Source organism: Triturus cristatus, chromosome 12, assembly GCF_964204655.1.
Source record: "Triturus cristatus chromosome 12, aTriCri1.1, whole genome shotgun sequence".
Classification (NCBI taxonomy): Eukaryota; Metazoa; Chordata; class Amphibia; order Caudata; family Salamandridae; genus Triturus; species Triturus cristatus.
The window spans coordinates 52207790-52233097 of NC_140595.1; the positions used below are offsets into that span (position 1 = coordinate 52207790).

A 25308-nucleotide genomic window follows, 5' to 3' on the forward strand; every position below is an offset into this window, starting at 1 on the left:
TGGTCTAAACTCCACTGTTGAAGATACTTTCAGGTGTTTGGAGAGAGTGTCGAAAGCAGCTCAGCAGTGGTGCTTTACATACATGCAGTGCATGAGTTTAGCCCGTGGTTGCAGGTGAAGCCCACAAGCCCTTTTTTGGGGGGGAACCGTAACCTATTTTTCCCAGTGCTTAATTTGTAAAATATGAAGTGCAGGTCCTCAAAGTATTTTTAGGAGGCCACACCCACTTCCCTAGGCTCCACCCACTTCCACCAGTGGCTCCACACATTTACTGTAGTTGTGCCAACCACATCCTCAACTGACACTGCTGACTACTTGGGAGGTAATTTTCTTCTCTGGATTATGGCCTGGGAGGCCCAGGCTACTCACTTCACCTTTACTCCCCATCTCCTCTTCACCCTTTTTGTTTTGCAGATTATTATAATGGTTTACATGAGCACCAGTTACGTTACACTAGGACACATTCAATTGCTTGATAGTCATGGGCGGATGATGTGATTTGCCCAGAATCACAGGATGTTGAGCCGACCCAGAGACTCGAAGCTGGACCTGGTTCCCACATTCCAAAGTGGGCAGATGTGACCATTATGCCACATCCTCTTCCCTTGACATGAAATCAGCAATGCTCCTTTCTATCCCCCAGCACTACCACAGTGTACATTACAATGCATTCTAAGTTTTGGTCTCACGCTCTTTCCAGTTTCTGACTGGACGTCCCAGAGCCCTTCTCAGGTGCACTCATCTCTCTTGATCATATAAGAAGCGACTGAAATCCCCTGGCACGACTATTCTGCAATTACCACACTGGACAGTGTTGTTAGGCCATAACAACGGCACACAACCTAAACAACAAATACCATACAATGTATCAGAACTGCACAACAAAAACAGAAGCGGATGAAAAATGCCTCTCTGCCACTATTAGACATAGACGGTACACTGGCCCTTTCTAGAGTCCAGTTAATTAGAGATGCACTTGTGCAAATACCATGTCAAAAACAAAATGTTCCTTACCTCTTGACAGGTTTCATTTTGTAATTTTGTGTGTGTTTCCTATCATAACATTAATTGCTGTTTTTGAGTGCAAATTTTAGGGCAGTCACGCATTGCAATCCTAAGGCCAATCGATGGAAAAACGCACAGCCAACTTTTTAGGGTCATTAAAGATATTTTTGCTGCATGAGCTTCTGCAGATGTTAAGCTTTTAAACATTTCTGCTGACATGATTAACCACCAGAAAGATTCTGTACCGCCTGACCTTGTCTGAAAAGTTGAAGTGGTTTCTCAAGGCAGACTCTTAAATTTAGATGGCACATGCAATATTTTAAGAACTCCTGTTTTAAAGTCAGCTAGCAGTGTCAAAGGGCGGCAGTGGAGCAAAGGGCTCCGTTACCTCTTCAGGTCTAATATTTAAACTGTGTTAAACAATTGAGAAAATAAAACATATACACAAGCAGCCTTGTAGGGTGGTGAGGACACAGAGAGGAAAAATCAACTAGGAAGCCAGACATGCTCTGCAATAAGTATCTCCCAGGAGTTATCAGCCCATCCCAACACCACACAGATCTTGCATACATTCTGACATTTTCCTAAGCTACCCAAGATGTTCTGTTTTTGTCTCATACCAAGCCGATCTGTTGTATTTAATCGCCATCTACTCCATGAACTTGTTCAGCATCTGTGCAGCATGTCTGGCTGGCACCATAGTTTAAACACTTAAAGATGAAAAACGCGGTGCTATTGTCCAGTGCCCACAATAATTAGGAAATATCACCTCAAACAAGAGACGTGGAGTGGGAAAGTATCAAGCACGCTGCCATGATAAGGGATAAACCCTCATGGGTCAGCTGAGTCAAGGGGTGTAACGTCGCCTTCTTTAGGAGAAGTGTTTTAAAAGAAGGCTGCCCTGTATTCTCCCAGGCCTATGTACAGTGCCTTTTACAGTATACATAGTGTGAGCAGCTATTGTCACATTCCGGCATTGCCTTTCTTACTCATCTGTGTTCCATCCTTTAAGAGTTCAGACACAGACCATTGGTAACATGCTGACGCTGACTAGGTTTAAATCACCTACAAAATCATCCTTAAATCATACCATTTATAGGAGACTTCACCATTTTGGTATTGTACAGTCTGCTTAAAAATTGGTTAAACAGCTTGGTTTTACGGATAATTTGCTGGGCATATAAAAGCAAAATATTGGTTGCATATTGTTTCAAAGTAGAATTGACAGTTGTAGCACTGCGGGTTGTGTTGGCACCAGGAGCCGAAGTGTTTAGCCAAGGAACTAAAGTCAAGAAGATATATGATTTCTCGTTCCACTTCACTTTAAACATTGTTTACTTAGCCGTTTGATGTTACTAAATGTCTCTGTTTGCTTTATATTTCTGGATAGCTAATGTGCCGCGCGGTGCAGCACCGGTGCCATGCTGGCTCTTAGCAAAACTGAAAAAAATACGTAAAAGTTTTTACTGACTTTCAGCAGCAACTTGTACATATGTATATGCCACGCAGACCCTCGAATCTTAAGCCATTAAGCACATCGCTATGGACGGTGATTGCTTTGCAGTTTTGAGAATCGTTTTAATGTCATGAACCTTGCCAGCACAGAGGTGCCCTCCTCTAAGGCAGTGTTCATTGACTTTACCATGGAATGTATAAAATGTTCTGAAAGGGGAGTGCGAGAGAGTTGGCCTTTGTCACCTTGATAACTTGTATGAAGCCCCGTGTGTTTGTTTTCATTTATATTTTTTCCGTTGCGGACATCTCCCTGCGCGTGCCTGCCCGGAACAAGCACCTTTGCACCCCCTCTGTTTTGGTAAATAATGGCTGGTGTGATTATAAAATCATGCATGGGGTCCGGTCCAAAACCATCGTGCTTTTCTTTTAAACGAACAGGAGCTGGAAAATAGTTTGTAATCTCTTGGCTCCAAAAAACATAGCTTAGCTTTAACATATTGTTCAAGTGATATCTCTGACCACATTTTTGTTATGTAGACGGCCTGACGCCTCTACTTTTTGTTACCTACACCTCTTGAGGTGAAGTGTTTTGCCAAAGATCACACGGCTCAAGCAAGGGCGAATGCTGGAATTGGAATTCGGGTCCCCGGTGACACGATCAATAATTTAGACGCTATCACATAAATGCCACCTCCCTAAGTCTCCCGCATTGCTTATGTATAAACTGGTATAATGCAGTGATGGGAGTGCAACATTTCACTGGACGTGGATGCTTTCCAGATTATTCTGGAAAATATTGCGTTTTGCCTCTCTGAAAATCTATGTAAAATCAGTTTGAATAACCGATTGCTCCTGCTTCATGGTGTAGACATGCGCTGCTTCCTGTCACCTCGCCGTGCCCTCCCTGCCCTGAAACCTCAGCACTCGCCATCAGTAGCAGCTGAATCTCGTACCACAGGCTGCAGCGTAAGAAAGCAGCACCAGGCTTGGGGAGGTTCAGCTCGGAGGCCCGCCAGTGCGGGAGCAATCAGTAACAGAGGATGCCAGCGATGTGGAGTGCTGCATGGCGGGGCCATGCTGCTCTCAGTGACGAGACACACAGAGCCCAGGGGCCCCTCAGCTACCCAGAGAAGCAGCCAACTGCTCTGCCTCAACCCTTTGCTTATTACAGTACAGTGGTTGCTGCAGGGGCTTGTAAAGGCAGTCCTATGGCACCGTGGCTGGAGAGGGCCGGAGCCACTGTATTTTTAATATTTTCATATGTTCCCTCCATAAAACAAAATACACGTGTGCCGCTATTCAAGTGAATGCAAAAAGAACTATTGATGGACAGAATGCAGAACAATGTCATACATTCACCCCAGTACAGAGATCTGGGCCTAAATCCATCATTTTTTTGCTCACCACGCCATTCCAGTTTGGACCCAGCCATATGCAAATCAGTCCTGACCCCGGGCCCAATGGGAACAGTCCAGCCCGAACTGCCAGGCCAGGTCCTCCCTGGACTGGAAACAAGCATCCTAGGACCGGTTTCGGGGTTTCACCCCTCTTCAGCTAGGATAGCTTGATTCCAGTGGCATAGAGAGCACGGGACTCACGTCTGAGCATACCCGTCCCACTCGGGGTGACAAATGCAAAAAGAACTATTGATGGACAGAATGCAGAACAATGTCATACATTCACCCCAGTACAGAGATCTGGGCCTAAATCCATCATTTTTTTGCTCACCATGCCATTCCATTTTGGACCCAGCCATATGCAAATCAGTCCTGACCCTGGGCCCACTGGGAACAGTCCAGCCCGAACTGCCAGGCCAGGTCCTCCCTGGACTGGAAACAAGCATCCTAGGACCGGTTTCGGGGTTTCACCCCTCTTCAGCCAGGATAGCTTGATTCCAGTGGCATAGAGAGCACGGGACTCACGTCTGAGCATACCCGTCCCATTCGGGGTGACAAATGCAAAAAGAACTATTGATGGACAGAATGCAGAACAATGTCATACATTCACCCCAGTACAGAGATCTGGGCCTCAATCCATCGTTTTTTTGCTCACCATGTCATTCCAGTTTGGACCCAGCCATATGGGGTGGCGTAGTGGGCAAAAGAACGATGGATTTAACCCAGATCTCTTGACTGGGGGAGAATGTCTGCATTGTCAGCATTCCGTCCATCATTTGTTTGTTGTAACGCTTTTCGCCCTAAGTGGGATGGATATGCTCAGACGTGGGTCCCGTGCTCACTACGCCACTGGAGTAAAGCTATCCTGGCTGATGACGGCTGATAGCCAGAAACCGGTCCTAGGATGCTTGATTTCGGTCCAGGGAAGACATGGCTTGACAGTTCGGGCTGGACTGTTCCCATGAGGCACAGGGTCAAGACTGATTTGCATATGGCCATGTCTGAACTGGGGTGGCGTAGTGGGCAAAAGAACGATGGATTTAACCCAGATCTCTTCACTGGGGGAGAATGTCTGCATTGTCAGCATTCCGCCCATCATTTGTTTGTTGTAACGCTATTCAAGTGAAGTCAGAACAATGGCAGGGGCAGGAAGCGGAAGCGGAGAGGCGGTTAGAGTGTGGGGGGGAGGTGCCGGTTCGAGAAGGCTGATCTTCCCTGGAGGGAGTGGAGGCTGCGCTGCTTCTTTTAGGCAGGAGGGACAGGACGTGAGTACAGGCGGAGAGAACGATGTATGTTGCATTAGGCAGGAGCATGGACAGGCACTGCTTCCCCGTGTGCTCTCGGGCAGTCCCTCCCCAGAGAGGCGGAATGTGCCTTATAATAAGGCATGCGTCCATGCGGCATCCACTTTGAAATATTTGAAGGCGTTCACCGGGAAGACCTGTGTGAATTTGAATGAGTCAATATTGAGTGTAGACCCGGCCCTGAGAAATATGTGCCGGTGCTAAGCACCGGAAAGCACCGGCACAAATTAAGCACTGATTTTTCCTCATCAGACATTGACCGAGAGCAAGAGAGAGAAAAACATGGAAGGAGAAAGGTGCAGGAAGGGAAAGATTGTCTAACAGTGGCAAATATTGAAAGCAGAGTTGAAAAAAAGAGCCTGAATCGGTGAGATAAATGGTCAGTGAGTGTCTAGGGGTGGAATAATGAGGCATAAGGTGGAATTGCACCTATGCATCCCTGGTATTCGGTACCCCGGATATATGATAGTGCCAGGGGCTGGATTCTCACAACTACAATGTGCCAAAGCACTTACTCTTTTACAAATTAAACACAGTTTATAGGTGAACATTTAGAAAATGTCTTGATAATAGGGCTTTTTTTCTGTGACGATACATACACTTAACTTGGCAATGATGTTTTATGTAATTTGGTAGATAAGGCCAGTGGTGACGTGGCAGGGTTTTTACTCTGGTTGCAACATCTGTAACGCGGACCTATCCTAGCGCTCTGAGCACTGCCCAACCAGAGAGAACAGCCACCTGGCACAATGGGCAGCCCCTGCCAATATGGGCACCATTGATTACCCCTGACCAACAGGCTCGTTATGAATAGTGCTCTGGTATATTTGTGCCACCCCCTGGCAGGCTGGCATATGGAGAATCATGTTATTAGCAGCACCCACGAATACTTGAGAAAGAACGCATCTTTGAAGGACCCTGGTGCACAATGGCTAACCGCTGGCATATAATAGCAGTAATTCTGACGAAGTTCTGTTTGCCTGTGCGGAAAAAAGTTGATGTCTATTAACAGGCACAAGGACAGCGAAGGGCATTAAAACTCACCTTTTTTTCTCCTGCCAGAGCATTCTGAATGTGATTTTTGCCAGTGGGATCATGGTTTCAGGTTGACACAGTCACTACTGGTACTGGACAAGTACATTTCTCACCAGCATATGATTTGATGCTAAAGATATCTATTGCTCCTGGATTCTGAGGAAGATTCTGAAGTATTAAAATATTTCCTAAGTACACTTTCAGAGCTGCATGTATGAATACTAGGCCTGGGCGAAGTTTGTAGAGTTTTACTCGATAGAACACCGCAAAGTGCCAGAAAAACTCTGCCGTGCTCCGCAGAGTTCCGCCAGTGGCACAGTCCGTTAAGTTGCGCTGTTTGCACTGATTTTTAGCGCCGGGAGTTTGTCCCGCACTGTAAAATCCGCGAGAACTGCACTACACGTCATGCCAGAGGATGCTGCTGCTTTCTGCCACTCGGGTAGACATTCTACTCAAACTGCAGCTTCCTCAGCGCGAGCGGCCTGCCGCAACTGCCCGCGTTGAGAAATCTCACCAGGAGGAGGTCTAGCGCGCGGTTTGTTCTCGTGAGAGCTTGTAAACTCAACGTTGGTGAGCTGCTCGAGAAAAAAAACTCCGCTCCGTGTCACTTCGTGGACTTTTTTGGAACTCTGCGCTCCGCACGAAGCGCAGATTGGCCAAGCGTCCACAAACTCACCCGGCAGAGCGCAATTCTTCACCCACCCGTAATGAATACTACTCTAAAATTCACTGTTTGAGTCCATATTTTACTTGCAAAATGAACACATCTGGCCGGCAGCAAAGGGTCAAACTGCTGGCTACTCCTACCTCTTTGAGGCATGAGGGGCTGGTATGATATTTCTCCCTAGGACTACGTCTGGATTTCTTGTGCCCTGCTCAGATGCGTACAGGCAAAGCCATTAAGAGACTGGCCAAGTGGCAGCTGCACCAGGAATTGCAGGGTTCCTTGTCCCACAGAAAAACAGTAGTCCAAAGCCTTGATTATGTCTAGGTTGGACTATGCTAATGCTTTACACCTAGGAATTCCAAACTATTTACTGGGTCGTCTGCAGGTTGTCCAACATGTGGCCGCCAGAGCTACTTTTCTGGTAGGACCCAGGACCCACATGACGACTCTTTTAGAAGCATTGCACTGGCTTCCAGTGAAGAACAGGATTATTTTTAAGTCTCTTGTGTTGGCCTTTAAGGCTTTGCGTAACAGTGGGGCCCAGTATATTAGGAAAATAATTACTCCTTACATCCCGGCCAGGACTCTGAGATCTTCAACTCAACACCTGTTGCTGATACCTAGGTTTTTCTGGACTAGGAAGGGAGGTCGCTCCTTACAGGTGGTGGTGGGACAGCTATGGAATACTCTCCCTCTTGCTCTCAGACAGGAACAGGAGCTTTTCAATTTTAGACGCCAGCTTAAGACCTGGCTGTTTCAGCAGTAACGGGGGCTTGTGAGGTCCAGCATGTACACCGTCTCTTTTCCGAGGGGGTCTTTCAGCACCGGGACACTCCTCCGAGTAGCCGTGCGCTCTATAAATCCCCCATTAACATTAACATGGACTGACCACTTAAGCACACAAAACCTCCTACGAGTGCAAAATTCAGTGGTTTGGGTGTGACATCAAGTCTTTAGTTAAGCGACACGGTGACCAGACCTAAGGAATCTCAGTGTCCCTCCATCATGAAATAGATTAAATTCAAGGATGTGGCACTGTGTAGGGTCTACAGGAGGCGAGACAACCCATTTAATTGGGTGGATACATTGAGTCAAATTCTCAAAACAGCATTAATATTGAGACAAAATGAAAAGAGCAAATTTTGCTTGTAGCGTGTGCAAAATGTGAAAAATAGGTGTTTTTTCCCCCCACTCATGACAGCAAGCCCATGCCGTGAGATGTTTTCATAGTCGCCCTTGGAGAAATATGTTTACAACAAACATGAAGATGTAGGAAAGCAGAGTAGTGTTCGCTTGCGCCTCTTTTAGAAAAGGTGAAAAAAAATGAAACTTTCAAAGATTGCTTCTCAATCATAAATGTCTTATTTCTGGAAAAAACAACCAAACATGTTTCCAATTTATTTGAATCCCTGGCATTCTAAATATATCAATTTCTTCAAATTGAATTAGCGACGGACTAGTAAACTGGATTGTAAATTATAACCCAGAAAAGTCTGTCATTCTTTTGGATTTAAAAAGCATTCTCTGTCATGTTATTGCCCCATTTCCAGGATTGGCGAATTAAGACAGCCCATTAAGATCAATTTAACTTTTATATGCTCTTAAAGTCATTGCTATATGGTGTTACTTACATAGGGTACTTGTGTATTCAATAAACTGCTTTATAAGAGAAAGTTCTGTATGTTCTGTTTTTGCTTTACAGGCACACGAGCTAGAACATTTCAAATTATTTTTCCATAAAGGGATTATTTAAATTCTGGTGGCTAATAGTGTATCCATTTAAAGAGGGATCGGTGTGTTACTCAGCAGACTATGGAATTCACAAACTAAATCTTAGAGTTAACATCATTCTTAAACTGACACGAAATCAAACACACTTGGATGAACTTTAGGTGGAATAAGTTGGAAACGTCACAGTTTGCAACTAGTTCTGTCTGAAGTTCACGCACTAAATTGGAGAAATTCAGACTTAAATGTGTAAACTTCATGCGCCTCATCGGTGTGGAGCAAACTGTGATTGTTTGTTTATGTGCAGCTGTGGAGCAAACTGTGTGCGTGTTTATGACCGGTCTCTGGGCGCGGATAAGTGAGAAAGATGGGGTTAATACTGGAGCCCCAACGAGGGGGCACCTGAGGAGAGGGCCGGCGCAACATAAGCCCATTGGCCAGTGCAAGTACCATGGGTCCTAATGATGCCGGTTCAGGTGGTTTAGTGGACTAATGCGTCCACTGTATGGGGCTGTGTTCGACCTCCTGGTCACAAGATCAAATCCCAGAGGGGCCACTGAGCCTTTCATCCTTCTGAAGTCGATAAAATGACTACCATTGAGCTGGGTAACAATTATCTCTTATTGTGTGCAAAGATATCCTTGGGTGAACGTGCGCTTTACAAATACATGTTATGTTTAATATTTAAATCAAGAAATCTTTCCCGTCACCCAGTTGGGCAGTAAAAGAAGGCTGTAATTGGGGCACAGTGGGTACACCCCACTCCTGCCCCCCGTGCCACTGCGCCTGCTAAACTAATGGCAGCTACGCCCTTGCGTAAACCCGTCCTCTACAAGTTAAGGCCTTTTTCTTCCTCCTCCTCTCGTCCTCTCACGTGTTTTTAGGTCTCACCTAGCGACGCAGCACATGCGAGATCTACTGTCGTCGGTTTTGTGTTCGGAAGGGGGACTGGAGCTGTGCACGCGCCCGGACTGGCGATGTGCACGTGTACGGCTCCATCGGCTCCAGATCATCTTGGACCGGAGATGTGCACGCGCCTGGACGGGAAACAGCTTTCTGGTAGCAGGCTGTAACATCTCATGCCACTTTTACTTTGCCAGAGCGTGGCGCTTTGGTTTGTATTTCTGGCTTCTAAATGCGAGTTACTACTTTACCATGACGCATTTACTATCCATATGGGAGTTCTTGAGTTTTTTGCCTGCTTTTGCATTAGCAAACTGTAGCGTCTCCATGGCGTGTTTAGTTTTACAAGCCTCGGAGTTTCATTTTCTCCCTGTATTTTCCCAAACAGTGACAGCACACGGTCATGGGAAGTACTGACATGCTCAAAGGGAGAGGAGACATGCTCGGTGTCGGTGAAACACCGACGCACTCTGGGACCGAGACTCTGTTCTTTCTGCCACAGGGCATGCCAGTGCCATGGAGATACAGACGCACACTGAGGCAAGTAGCACTGAAATGCACGCGGAGACAGAGGGACAGTGACAGTCAATGGCACAAGGAAGCACCAATACGCTCACTGGAGAAGGGAGACCCTTAAGCATAGTTTCACAGGGAGACACTGGAACAAGACTAACAAGGCAAGGGGACAGGAGAAGAGTGTGCACAGTGGCAGGAAGACACTGACGCACACTAAGACAGGAAACACTGAAACGCACACTGGCAAACGACACTGTGATAGAAGACGCTGGCAATGCAATGGTGCAGACAGTGGCCCTGCAGTGTGATCAGGCAATATTAACATGCACACTGGTACACGAGACTAGGACAGCATACAGGAATAGAGACACTACTGGCAGCACACTGTGGCAGGGATTATGACAGCGCACTGTGTCATGCACACTGAGAAAGGACGCACACAGAGAAAGGACGCGCTGACAGCAATCTGGCAAAGACACGATCATGTGCACTGGGCCAGGAGGATCTCTGTAGCGGTAACACATTTCACTGATGACACGTTTGCAAGACCCAACTCCCATACAGAGTCTTCGGGATATCCAGCATGCAGCGGACTACAACCTGCATCCCAGAAATACTCAGCGGCCTGCTGGGAAATGCAGGGCTATAAATAATTGCTTAAGCAGAAAGGCTCACCATCATCGCCATGCTAAGATACGGAAGAAGCCATTAGCCCCTCCTTGCACACAAACATAAAAATAAAAACAAGATTATATTTACGAAGTAATCTCAAGATCTCCGTGTCCGCACGTGTTTAAACACTTAGACAAAAAAAACTAGATTTGCTCGACCTGCATTTATTTGCCCGATATTTGATCATTTTCGACCTACGTGAAAGGAAGCGCCCCAGGCATCAGAATCGCTTTCCAATACATTTGTCTTTTGGAAATGCTAATATCTTTGGCTTCATGAGTTCTGTACCACGTGTTTAACCTTAATCAGAAAAATATGGTTTCTGCTTAAAAATAACGCAGTTATGTAGCTCTTTCTGGGATCAGAAATGCAAACTTGAGAAGTGGGGGAAAATGTGACAGGCACCAAGATCAAAACAAGCATTTGCAATGCAATAGGTCTCGCATTTGTTAAAGTTAGAGCGGTTGCTGTTGAAAATGTTTTTTACCTTTGTTTTTTTATTTGCAGTGGAATTCTTATATTTGCATAGCACTATTGCCAATGGTACAAAAAAGCTAAAGTAAAAAACATTGTCATTTTCAACACCAACAGCTCTAACTTTAACAAATGCGAGACCTATTGCTTTGCAAATGCTTGTTTTAACTTCAGTTTGTGATTGTCAATTGTCGTAATGGAATTTTTTTCGCAGACGGTTCCTTGAAAGTTGATGCTCATAACGGAAAAAGTACGAGTATTTTTTTTTCTTTCGCATCTGTCATACTCAAAATCAAACACAGTCGCTGTTTTTTGCTCCCACGCGTGGTTCTTGTTTAAGACCGTCTTGGCGCGCTGTGAGTAGAGAAGGAATGCAGATGTAGGCACAGCTGTCTGAGAGGAGTGACGTCAAATGTGGGCATCAAGGCTGAGAGAGAAGGGGAACCGACACAGCTGAAGAGGAAAGTAAAATTGGGAGGGGCCGTGGGAACAGATTATTATTCATGCCCGTCTACATTATTAGGCTTTAGTAGACAACTCAGCAAATATTGAGAAACAAAGCGCCTCAGGGCACTTACCCCAAGGAAGGCACTAGTATGTGAGCACTGAAACGTAAAGTGCCCCACAACGGTGCCATTTACTCAAACTGTCAGCCAGTGCAACATAATAAGCCTTCTCCTCTCTCTGAACTGCCATGCCCATTCATTCCTTGGCCTCTCTGCTGAGACTGCCAAGAGGCCATACACGTGAGCCAATTATTTCACGGCAGAACGGCCAGTCATGGCGAACAGAGCACCTTGACGCCGAGATTCCCGGAACCGTAAAGGGCTCTCTGGAATTAAAGGTTCTACTGGACCATGTGAATGGCATAAGTTCCCTACACAAATGTTGGTTAATATAACACAACGTTACAGTAACTCTGTACAAACTTGCTGTTATTTTTTTCTCTACAAGCATCCATTTTGCAGGGGTTTTCCCTACGCAATAAACACTAACCTGTCTGTGGGCAGTAGGCCCACCGGGTCAACTGGGGTCACGGCCTTCCTCCGCTGGTGGAGGACCGCCCACCGAACGTTGAGATCCGCGCGGGGCACGCTGGGGCCTCTGTGTCGTCAGTGCAGCTCTGGAAGGTACCGACCTCTGCCCTGCGGCACCATGTCTGTTGCACCTTCTCAAGCCGGACAAAGTCCCAAAGTGGAAGTTTGTTATTATTTTTATTATTAACTATTATTATTGCTGTCATTATAATACCGATAATAACGCGGCACATTATTTTTTTACTATTATTGTTGCTGTTATAATAATAACCGATAATAATGATGCAAACAATAATTATTATACAGATAGTATTGTCCTGAATTATTACTATTAATAATAATAACGATTCTTGTTGTTTTTATTAATGCTCATTTTAATGGGGTGAGTTATTCTTTTTAATATCATCATGCACTTTGGGTTTTTCATGCTCCGGACGTCGCCTACAACTGGGCGCCAGCGCACCATTTTTGTAGCTCTGCGCAGCCCTTTAGCAAACTGAAAAGACAATCTCCACAACGCATCCATTTGTTGACTGGAAGACTGGCTTTGGACCCACGGGGTCCCGGCAACGAGGAGTCTCCTCACCTTGCAGGTGACGTGTGCGTGAGGCTTGTGCATTCTGGGACTTGTAGTCGTGCTTTTCCAGTTTGAAGTAGTCACATACCTCATGGGACCGCCTAGTGGCTGTGTGCCCGCCCTCTCTGCTCTCTCTTTCCTTTGGGCTATGCGGGGGGTAGGTGTGGTGGTATCAGGTATGCACCCAGTGAAGGGGGCGAGTACTGGGCTCACCGACCCCGTCGTATACCACTTCCCCCGAGGGATGGGAAACGTACTGGGCTCAAGGCCTGCCCTTACCCTCAGCTGGCAGGACGAGGCCTTTTTAAGGCAGGCGCCATTCCCAGCACTGGGAACTCACAACACTACATTCCTGGCATTCCCGGGGCTGGCATCCCTGCAGCTCTTCAAGGGCCCGGCAGCAGCGATGGAGCTGAGGGCACAGGCAACCGTCTGAAAACTTCAAACTCCCCCGGCAAATGACTGAAACCGCTCTGCCCGGAGCAGGCCGCATGAACGCTGCATATATGTCAAATGGTCATATGGCATGGGGTGCATTTCAGACAGTCTAGGACTTTCAGTGATGAGCGCTGAGCATGATGGGACTGTTAGACTCATGAATCTAATGAGAAAATTCAAACTACGATTCCCAGCATGCTTGGTGCTGTTGGCTGAAAATCACCCTCATGACATGGGGCGGGGGGGCATGTGACAGCTGTGAAACGTGTAAGGTGTCTTTTATTGGCCGGTGGAAACACACATAAAAGAACACACAAAACATAGAGTGACCTGATAGTGCCGTGTCACTTAGACACCACTTATATATTCATACCGTACACAGTGCATCATTTACATTTAAATCCTTACATATCAGTGCATTCTGGGAGTTGGAGTCTTGGTTCATTTTATTTTAGCCCTCTGGACCAACACACCTGATAACAATGATATGTAAACGCAAAGTCGACGACTGGAAAAGGGGATCTGGTGGCATGGGGTCACATGGCCACCCTAACAAAACAACATTTGTGACCTAGTAGTTCTTGTTTCTAGGGGAGGGAGGGCCTCCGACCCCCTCACCGCGATGCAGTAGGTAGCAAGGCTGCCACTGGCCCTGGTGCAAGCAAGAAAATGGCATCTTTGACCGCTGTTGCGGTAGTAAGTACAGCAATTATCAGGTTTCAATGGGCCTTCTGGGCCCCTGTGCCACTGCTCCTGCTGCACTTTCGCCTCTAGCAGCAGAGGGCAGTTTGCCAATGACGCAGATTTCCTGAGGGGTAGGTAGGGCTTGTGGACGGTCGGTCACGTGTCAAAGTCAGGCTCCTCTGGTATGAAAAAGAACTAGCTATAATGACCCTTAGACACCTAAAGCGCCTTGAGGGCAGGTGTTATTTCATTCTCTTGGCAGTCGTCAGATTTGGAAGTACCATGTTAAAAAAAAAAAAAAAGCTGTAGTCGGTGCTTAATTTGTAAAAGAATGAGTACTGGTTCCCTAAACTCTACTCAGCATAGCCCGTTCCGGAGCAGTTCAATGCCAGTGAGGCCGAATACCAAAGCTGGGTAGTTTTCAATTCACCCCAGGCCTCTTTAACCCACTACCAGATACTCCGTCTCCCGCCCCCCTTGATGTCACTCTAGCAGGTTCCTGCTTTCTCCTTTTTGATAATTTTTTCTGTCTTTCTCTTCCTCCATCTTTTCACTTTGAGTGTTTTTCCCTCTCTTGCTACAGGTAAATGTCTGAAGCAGACAAATAAATGCCGGCCTACAGAAATAAGTGCCAGCAACCACCGGCTCAAATTAAGCACTAGCCTTAATGCATAATGTGCCATTAATATTACAAAATACAAACGCTGCTTCTCTGTCACAGCAGAAAGCAGTTTTAGAAACTCACCTTAGTTGATCCAAACATCGACATAGTTCTCTATCGCTCCGTTTGCAGGAACCCAATTTGCCTCCACAAAATCCGATCCTATAGCGTTGAATGAATTTTAAAAAATGTGGTACTTGTCACTGACGAGGTTCATGGTGCCTGGACAATGTGCAGTGAATGCTTCCGTGTATGTGCGTGTGGTAACTAGGCCTGAGCAAAATTTCGATTGTGTCGATGTAATTTGCATACTTTTGGGAATGATCTGACATTTTTAGATTATGACATGTTCTGGAGCTATGCCACCGTTCATGTCAAAATTATATCACAGGAGGACAGGATGTCGCTTGAACATGAAATACCTTGAAAAAATAGGTGACGAGGCGTTTCGCAAAACAGGAACAGTTTGTTTAATTAAACAGTGCAGCTCAAAGATCATCCACCGTCATGGGGTCTGAGGACTGTCTCAATTTACAATCGGTCTAACATGAGTTTTTATACTGTTCATTGAATGCAATAAAATAGTTCATGCGATCCTTTTTTGGTAAGAAATGTGAACCTCTGTCTGTGGAGTCATAGATTAATCTATCAGATGAGGATCCAGGTGGGCCTCGACCTTGCATGGACACAATGCGGCCAGTGGGCAACGTGTCCAGATGTCCGGCATGGGGAGCGCTTGATCACTGCGTGCACTGTGTGTGCTGTATTCTGATTGGCTGTGTGTTCCTAACTTCATGTGACATCTGACTTTATGGTGTTTTGGGAATGCGCACATCCCTCGGGCCATGTGTTCTTTACTGCGGCCTATCTCCCTGGACCATTGTGGTGTCACTGCGCCTATCTGTGGGTTTGATCTGGGATTTCCTGTTGAGGCGTTTGTCTGCTGGCTACCTGCCACCCCACCTGTGACATGTCCATCAGTGACCTCGGGCTTGGGCCTCAGAGACTTCCTGACTACATATTTCTGAGTCAGGGTTGACAGCGAGTTCACAATGAGCAAATTCCTCAATAAAGATGTCATTTTGTTTTTATACACAAATGTATCGTCGTTCATACTGAAATCGACTTTTTCCAATATTAAAAGGGACAATGCAGGCAACCGGAATGTGAACGCCTATTATGTGCAGCAATTGTATTTTTCACGCTACTTTTTTAGCGCAAAATGCATCCTCGCGTCATAAATTGATGCAATGATACATTTTTTGCTAAAATATATAACGATTGATGTTTGTTGGACCTGCATTTCGCATAATTACATGTAATTTTCCTGAAATTTCTTGGTAACTATGCAAAAGCAAATTAAGCAAATTTCGCACACCCCTAGTGTTAACATGCATAGCTGGACCACTTCACGGGCATGGTGAAGGCCTTATTCAGCAGCTCACTTTCAACGGGCTGAGGTGGCAGGGGAACCATCTCCGCCGTCCCGGCTAAGGCAAGGTCTGCCAAATTTACAGTTTCTGGCCAGAGTTCAAAGATTTAGAAAAATCTCTTGTGCGGGGTGTTTTTACAGTTTTTATGTCCAATTCCGAAATGCTATGGCAGAACCGGACATGAAATAGATGATGGATTGGAGTGGTAGGAGCTACCCGAATTAGGGCGGGTCATCCTATGTCACTCCCACCAACGGCTTTACCGTACAGCGGTTCTCTAGGGACGTAGCCAGTGGTTGCTCAGTCAGTGAGTACCATTGCGATACAATAGGTGGGTGGACAGACAGCAGCCAGATTTTGGCCGCTGTCCCGACACAGCCCACATCTATATGAGCCATCAGTTTCCATTTATTGGGAAATAGTTTACAAGGCCTTAAAAAGTGACCAGATGTTCTACATTTGAATTCTCACATGTGTAACAATATGAGCTTTTGCAATTGAGACAAAATCATTATAATGTTTTTTAGTGGGCGGTCCTTTCTTATTGACTGTATTTTGACATGCTGCTTGAATCTTGTCTCTGGGGACACATTACCTCATAGTTCTTGAGGTTAAGACGTCCGCAAAATTAGGCATGCTACTGCCATGAAGATTATCTAAGCGATAGTGCGCCCACAACCCAAAGTACATCTCTGCGGCTTGCCTGACTCGCGAGCTTCAATTTCACTTTACTTACACATGTCTGTTTAACGTGTGGTTACAAGCTGTCTTACTGCCCCAACAGTCAACATCTGGACCAAGAAATGTAATTGAGCCCATGAGAAGAGTGGGGCTAATTACCATCTGCAGGCCAGAAGGTACCCCTGCAAGATTTTATTTCAATGTAGTTTTACATTAGTCTAAATACTCTGTCAAAGCAGCTTGTGACAGTGAGACAAGAAGGGTGCAAAGGGGGTACTTTCATTTTGAAGACATAAGAGAAAGAAGGAAGCAAGTTAATAAAATAGACAACACATTGTTGAAGTATGGAGCAAGTTTGTAAAGTGGGGGGGCAGTTAGTAAAGGAGGGTTTTTAGTTATGGAAGTGGGGGGTTAGTGACTAAGGTGGGGGGCCATTTGATTGAAGAGGGATCCAGTTAGTAAAACAGAGAGAGAAGTGGTGATATTTGGCAGAGTAGGAACCTAGTTATTAGAATACACAGATAGTTTGTGAGTTTGGGGGTCAGTGGGTAATATAGAGGCTCATTTACTAGTTGGGAGATTTGGATATCAGTTCATAAAGTAGAGAGCAAGTTTGCAAAATAGGGGGCTGATTGGTAAAGTAGGGCCCAATTCGTCCAATAGGGAGCCAGTTGCTAAATGATGAAGCTAGTTTGTGAAGCAAGGAGCCCTTATTTGAACATAGTGCCAAGACAATAGTAAGTCGGAGACAGCCATGGCAATAGTAAACTACGGTCATATATAATACTGTATATCGGAGGCACTTTTTTACTCGAGATTTGTAAGGTTGGGGATGCTGGTGTACTCTAGAGTCCGTGGGAGAGTCTTGTTTGTCAGGTGAGTAACTGAGAAGCCGTGGAGGTAAGCTCGAGTTATGTGAGTAAAAGAGAGACCGCAGAGGTATGTTACAAGCATGTATGTACTGAAGGGATTGTGTGAGGATATTAGAGGTACACCAGTGCCCTAGACGCTATGGAAGTGTGATGTGGGCAGATGGATAACCGAGAAGCTGTGCAGGTTTGCTAGACTAATGCGTGTAAATGAGAAACTGTGGAGGTATATTGGGGCCTACACACCCAAGATGCTGAGTAAAGATGTTGGAGGTTTGTGAGTTCTAGAGAGACCGCAGAAGGGTGCTGGATGTGTGTGGGTACTTGTGAGACTGTGGAGGGGGTCTAGAGATGTGTGAGTACTCTAGGTACTCTGGAAGAGTGATGGAGGTGCGCGAGTACTCTAGGGCTGTGGAACGGTGCTTGGGCAGTGTGAGTACTCTAGGGATTGTGGAAGGGTGCTGGAAGTGCATGAGTACTGTTGAGGCTGTCTAATTGTGCTGGAGGTTCGTAAGTACTGTAGAGACAGCGGAAGGGTCCTTGGTTTGGATAGTTTGGATTACTCTTGACCTCCCAGGTCGGAATTATAACCGGTTTTTAGGTTAAGAATACCATAATTTATCATGTGACAGCTCTGAAGAAGTCAGGGGTTAATACCCTAACGACGAAACGCGTGTTGGCTGGACCTTGTGTTGTTATTTTGAATAAAGACAAAGAAAACTCATCGAGAGACATTACTTACCTCCATCTATTCCACTACGTTTGGCGAACTTTTGCATAACTTGAATGCGTGTGCACAGGAATTGACATTTACATTTTGGACTTTCGGGTCCCATCTTTGGGGGTTTAGGGGTTTCCCCTCACCTGTGGCACCGCAATAATTATTTCTATTGATTTACATTACGATTTTTGGTGAGCGCCATCACTTCTTGTGTGAATGAATCGACGAAGAGGAAGGTTTGATATATTTTTTTTTAAATCACTTGCCTGCTCCGCTGCTTCGCTCCAGCTGTCGGCAAACCTCATTGCTCCTGCTCCTCCTCCAGAAGCAGATGGGTCCGGATGCACAGGCTCCCCACCCAATCCAGATGCTACTCTCATATCATGAGAGCAGTGTCTGGTTTGGTCTGAGCGGCCTTGGTTGCCGCGAAGACTGCACCTGGGAGCCTGTGGTCTTTCTCCAACCCAGGTGTGGTACATAGCTGGGTTGGAGAAGCATAAGTGAGCATGTTTGTTTGGTCGGCGTTAGACGGCCAGCCAAACTGACATGCGCACTTACAAGTGCACAGTACTCCTACCTGCGATTGCCCAGCCCGCCCCCTCCTGTCGCATATAAGCAGCCCAGACAGAAATAAATGAATCAATAATTACAATGTGTTATTTTCATTTTATTTATCTTCTGACAGCAGGGCGATGCTCCTCCACCATTACAGAGGAGTCACCCCTGCTCAGTGGCGTAGCTAGGACTTTTGCCGCCAGTGGCGGTCCCAGCCTTTGCCTCCCGTGGTGACCTCAAGAGCGGTGGTGTGGTGCTTGCGTTACAGCAAACAAATGATGGACGGAATGCTGACAATGCAGACCTTCTCCCCCAGTCAAAAGATCTGGGTTAAATCCATCGTTCTTTTGCCCACTACGCCACTTCAGTTTGGACCCAGCCATATGCAAATCAGACTTGACCCTGTGCCCCATGGGAACAGTCCAGACCGAACTGCCAGGCCAGGTCTGGCAACCGAATCCTTCCTTTGCCACCCCGAGCGGCTGCAGGTAAGAGCGGGGGAGAGGCCGCCGCCCCCAAATCTTGTGCCGCCCGGGGCGAACCGCACCCCCCACTATGCCACTGCCCGTGCTAGAGACTGTGGAAGGGTGCTGGAGTACTGTAGAGGCTGTGGAAAAGTGCTGGAGATGTGTGAGTACTCCAGTGACTGTGGAAGTGTGCTGTGAGTACTTGAGTACTCTTTAGACTGTGGAGGAGAGCTGAGGCATGTGAGTACTCTGAGACTTTAGAGGGGTGCTGGAGGTGCGTGAGTACTCTAGAAAGGGCCGGCTCTAGGGTGGTGTGATCGGTGCTGCTGCACCGGGCACTGACTTGGGGTGGGGGTGTCATTTTTGCAAGTATATTATCATTTAAATGCACCTGCTGCCGTGTTCCTGGCCTCCAGCAATTTTCAGACATCAATTAAAATGTCAAGATAACTCTCGTGAAAAGAGACCGGAGGTTTGTCTAGTGGAAGTTTTGACTCGTCCTAAGGTAGCACAGAGGGTTAAAATGCCTCCTGCTAAGAACGTGTACCATGAAGATAACAAACTGCATATATTGTAAATGAGTCAGTGTGTTACTGCTTCTGTCAGAGAGCTCCTTTTGTTACTTGTTTATAAGTCAAAATCCTAATATAGAACATTGAGCTATTAACTGTCATCAAAGAGCTGCGTGCAAACTGCAAGGTGCGTGTTAGAGCTGTATTTTTTTTGTCCAGTCTTTCATCATCCTAATCTAGCCAAAAGGATTCATTTGGGTAGAAAACAATTCTTATTATTAAAGAGAACCCCTAACAATGATGTTATGTTTTAAATTCTGAATTTGGGCTTTTCCAGAATAAGGACTCAAACTATATTGCCTACCAGTACCGAAAACATGTCACTCCTACACTGCACCTTATGGTGTTGTTTAATGTAACATTTCCTATACACAGGGAAGAGTTGTGGCGCCGCGGCCAGGGCGACTGACTCCGGAATCTGGGGATCACGGTTCGATCCCCGGCGCCGGATTAGCCCAGCACCATGTGACTCTGGGCAATAGCTTGCTTAATCTTCCCGACGGCCCCCAGCGCCTAGAGACTCTTCCTGGTGATTGTTCGCGCTTTACAAACGTGGATTATTATTATACACTGATTTACACACATATAATTGGCTCTGTGTTTGTGGTGTAAAGTGCTCTGACACCTTACACTGGTATGAGTGGTGCTATAAAACTAAATGAATCTGAGAGAGTGGTTATGGAGACTTGAGGGGCACTGTTAAAGGGTGCTAGTGAGGGGATCCATGGCAGAGGTGGTCATAGGGGGGGCGCCAACAAACATTGTCACACAGGGCGCCAGCAGTGTGAAAGCCGGCCCTGACTCTAGAGACTGTGGAAGGGTGCTGTGGGCAGATAACTGAGAGGCTGTGGAGGTATGCTTGAGACATGGGAGTAGATGTTGATATATGTACCCAGACGCTGTGTAAAGACGTTGGAGGAATGTAAGTTCTCCAGGGATTGTGGAAAGGAGTTGTAGGTAGGTGAGTAACTAAAGGATAGAAGACGGAGGAAAAGGCAGGAATGTGGGGTAGGGGCGGGAGAGAAAGAGGCAGAAAGCAAGGGAGAGAGAGAGGACAGTGTTGGGTGGCAACGCCTGCCAGAGAAGATGGCAGAGCCCCAGTGCCCGGGGGTATTAACACAACACTTGGTTCCTCCTCAGGCCCACACAGTGTTTTCTAACTGTGCACCCCACAGAGAGCCTTCTCTCAAAGGTGTTAGCCACAGACAGAAGGTGAGTGAAAGACCCTTTCTTGAGCATGGCTCCGTCCAGGCTGGCATAAATCCGTGTCAGGGCACTCAATCAACAGAGGTTAGTTTATAACAGGGAAAACCCCAGCTAAATGCCAATTAATTAATTCGGGTACCGTGTGCGGGCATGTGCAGAGCGCAGACGCCTCTTCCAGGCAGACACAGGTTTGAGGTGGGTTACGAAGGGGGAAAGGTGGTGAAGAGCCCTCCTGGCACGCTGTGCCAGCTCTCAGTGCCGATATGGTGCACAGGAGCGTGCCAACTACTGGGGCAGAGGCCGCATGCCCAAAACTCATGGCAGCACAGCCTCCTGTGCTCAGTGCTGAAAATGGGGGGGAAACATTTTCTCCAAGGCGAGGTGACAAAAGGGGGTGGAATCATCAGCGGCTGGCTAATAAATGTCAGAGAAGGGAAGTCCTGCCTATGCATTAAATTAAAAAAAAAAAAAAATCTCTGCGCCGAATAGATTACCGGTAGAGGTAAATGTGACAATAAAGCTGGCAGTGGGCGCAGCGGGTGTCAGGCTGTGGTGTTTGTCAGGGGCAAACCTGATACTTAAAAAGTGGCCCATATTTGCAAATAGTGGCAGTTTTGAACTTGTAAAGGCATGTTGTGTTGATGTTTTGCCAGGTTTGGAAGACTACATGTATTTGTGCTTGCTGCTGGCAAAGTTTGTGGTAACGTCAGGGAAATTAACAGTAAAACCGACCCACCAGACCCTAAAACAGGCCCACAGACAGACAAAACAAGCATTGACAATGCCAATAGGTCTGGCTTTAAATGCATTGCTGTATGATAATGTGAAGTATTACAAGTAAATAGCATGGAAGTGGATATGTATTTGTGAGGAAGCAAAGAACTGTAAAATATTATTGATGTAGGTCAAAGGGTCAGGTGACAGTTGCATTGTCAAGCCAGACCTAAAAATCCATGTAGATTAATGGCCGCCTTCCTCACGTGTGTGCTGCTGCCAGAGAAAAACAATATAAATGATCTTGTTATCTAAGACAATTTAATAGCATCCCAATGTCTCGTGTGTGCTCCTGATAAATAGACATAATGACCACAGCTGGTGGAGGGCGGGCACTTTTTGGGGGAAGCAGAAAACTTCTGCCCAATCAAAGCAAGTGCTCCTGGTTCCCAACCTGTGGGCGGAGCCAAAGTCCCTCTCTAGTGCTGCGCAAATAACTCTATGGTGACAGCTGTGCTGTCAAGCCAGAAAATAAAAACCACACCTACACCCTGCCCTGTCAGACCAGCCCATCTGGCACTGCCACATTGCCCTACAGGCAGGGCCACTGGAATTATGTGGGAGAGGAGGACCAAGTTATACAGAAGCGTTGACCAAATTATGTAGCATAAGGCTGCATATTTTGTGATAGCATCACTTCATTATTTTGTCATTTTTACACTTCTTAACACTGTCAGTGCATACGTTTCTTATTATTACTAGCGTGTGATGGTGGCTGTAGTGAATATTGTATTGAGGGCTTGGTAGATATCGGTGACCGTGGTGAGCTTGGGTGTGTGGGTGCTGATAGAATAGTGATGGTTGTCACAAGAAGAGAGGTTAAGGGGCAGAGGTGCAATGGATTATGGGATCTCTTCTCCTCCCTGCACCCTGTGCCCAATGTTCAACTCACCCCACTCTTGCTTTCCCAACGTGAAACATTTTGAAGAATGTGTCTTGTCTGTTCTTCATTAGACTCCGAGATTACTCGCACGCTTGGCAGAGGGGCTTCTGGAACATTCTTTCATGAGTGTGTGATGATGAGCCATACGGCTGGCCTGCGATATATTATCAGCGGGCCGCATATGGACCATAGGTCTATAGCAGGGTCACTGGAATGAAGCGGGAATGGAGGAACAAATGATCCTCTAGGAAAAGGCAAATTATGCGGCATAATGTGACACATTTTGTGGCAGCATTACTTCACTATTTTGACATTTGTACAATGTTATCACTGTCTGGGCAGAAATCGCGCGACAGTAGTATCAGTTTAGCACCTAAATGCAGCAATTGGCAAAAGAAAGGCGGCCGCTGCGGCGCGATAAATGGCAAATGACTGAGCAGCAAAATATATTGCAGTGATTATCATAACTTTTGATGAATTTGAGCTTTTTATGAAAATCTGCACATTATACAGAAGATGATGGGTTATGTGGCAAGTGCGGCATATCTATAATTATGCGGAAAACGCGTACAACACCACTGCTGTAGAATAGCAAATTTCCAATAGCCTTGTCAATAGGGACATCTGGGCTTAGCTAGACCTGGACTACATGTCTGTGGCGGGTGGGAGAAATTCTTTATAGAGATTTGCTTAGCTTTTAAATTTAACTTTTGGGTTACTTTGTGTGGTTCGTCGTTATGAAGGGCGAAGCACTAGTTCCACTTTTTCGTGTCCTATGAAAAACCTGGACCAAGGATTCCAAAACTTTACAGGCAACGTTCAATGAAGAATTTTAGTAATAGACCTTTCAAGACGATGGCTGTATTTATTTATGTGCATTTTATGCCTGGTATTTATTTCATGTGCACGTGGTTCTGAAGAAGCAAGCCTCAGAGAACCCAACTGGACGATACACATTTCATCCACTTCAAGAGGATCTACCTGAGACCCTATTGCTGAAATGTGCACTTGTGGTCAGCAGATTTCACACTTCCATATGCAGCTGGCACTCACCCCACTGAGTTGTCTTGCTGGCTTGCAGGTAGCTGAGGAACAGACACATCTTGATTGGAGGAGCTGCAAAGACACCTCTATCTTTTGAGCTGGAGATGGAAACGTGGGTCAGTCCTTACCATGGCATGCTTGGTCCAGGAGGCTCTACATGATTACCATGTTCTTGCTTTGCATGTATGTTTCATTAAGTGGTCACAGATGAATGAAGGAGGTAGAAGTGGCCATACTTACATTAACAACCTCCTGGGGTGCGCACAACATGCTTGATGCGTCCTCTTCCCTACAGTTATTCCCGCAGCCCTAGAAACATTAAAAAAAATATTCAACAACCAAGAACTCCCTATGGTGCAGTGTGCTACCTGTCCACTAATGCACTTAGCTCCTCATTGCAGACATATAGCGCTATATCAATGAAACCACAATACAGTGCATTCATTGAAACCTCAATCATGCAGATACTTTTGCTTTTGAAGATGGACTTCCGGTGAGCCGGCAGCATGTCTTTACGGTGGTCGATCTCAGCTGACAAGTGGCATCCAAGGTGCGTCACACGCATGCTGCCCCAGTGGTGTCTTCATCTCCATTGGGCGCTATCAGAACAGTCACTTACAATTAATCACTGTGGCTGAAAAGACTCTCATAACAGAGATATTGGCTGGAAACCTCCGTAAGTTGCGTTGTATTATCAATCTTTGACGACTGTCTCGATTGTGGTAAGATTCTGAGGGTTTCGGTAGATCAAACTCATTGGCTGGCCTCTTCATTTCTGAGCATGATCGAAGAAATGTCAACAGATTGAATGATTAATTGAACGTTTCACTTATTTTTGGCTTTCCCGCTATTGTACTGCGATGAAGACTGACGCTAAGCAACCTACCTGTCCAATAAAACCAGATAAGGACTTCCTGGATGAGGAATTTCTCCCAAATGGCGCCATCTATGGTCAGGAGTAAGTGGTGCAATCTTCCTCATTGAAGGGAAGTTGTGCTCATGGTGAGGGTCTGCAGTCCACTAATGAGACCTTTTTCAATCGACTGCAGTCTCGCAGACGACCAGTCGTCATGACCGGTAGACATGGATAAGAGATGAACAGATTTTAAGGCAAAGTGTGGGTTCTTCCAATGTATTCACCTACTCTTTATGTTGGCCAACATCCTGGATCTTGCAGAAGCATTTCTTAAAGTCTTTAGAAACTCTTCCAATCTGATGAATACGTAATTTGTCTGATTACTCTACTGCTGGGTGAAACTTAAAAGGTTGTCCTTCGAAGCGCTCTCACACACAACTTAGGGGGGAGAAGCGCTATAGAAACACTAATTATATAGTAACCATCTTCCTTGACCAAAGAGACAGACTGAACCTTGTTGACCCGCTTCCATCGCCTAAAAACATATATGAGCCACTATTCATACCCAAGCAGTCTCTTATAAGGGCTGTTTCCTTTGACTATGTGTCCATAGACACAAGCGCACCCTTGCCCATTAAAAGGCTGTGCCACTCATGAGAAGTTTCCATGGCCCAGGGACAAAGGTGTAACTTTG

At 46.1% G+C, this 25308-nt stretch overlaps 1 protein-coding gene across 6 annotated transcripts in view; it reads left to right on the forward strand.

The window, feature by feature from the left end:
- The window catches only part of TBXA2R (thromboxane A2 receptor), a 167919-nt gene that overhangs the window by 13502 nt on the left and 129109 nt on the right, over positions 1-25308 (forward strand). The window contains exon 1 of one of the 6 annotated variants that reach the window (XM_085637843.1): positions 12196-12286. The exons of 2 other annotated variants lie outside the window; for them this stretch is intronic. The gene's annotated coding sequence lies outside the window, so the exon portion shown is untranslated. Of the gene's footprint in view, positions 1-12195; positions 12357-25308 lie in introns of those variants that run through there. 3 more of the 6 variants (XM_085637837.1, XM_085637838.1, XM_085637842.1) reach the window with 3 other exon arrangements.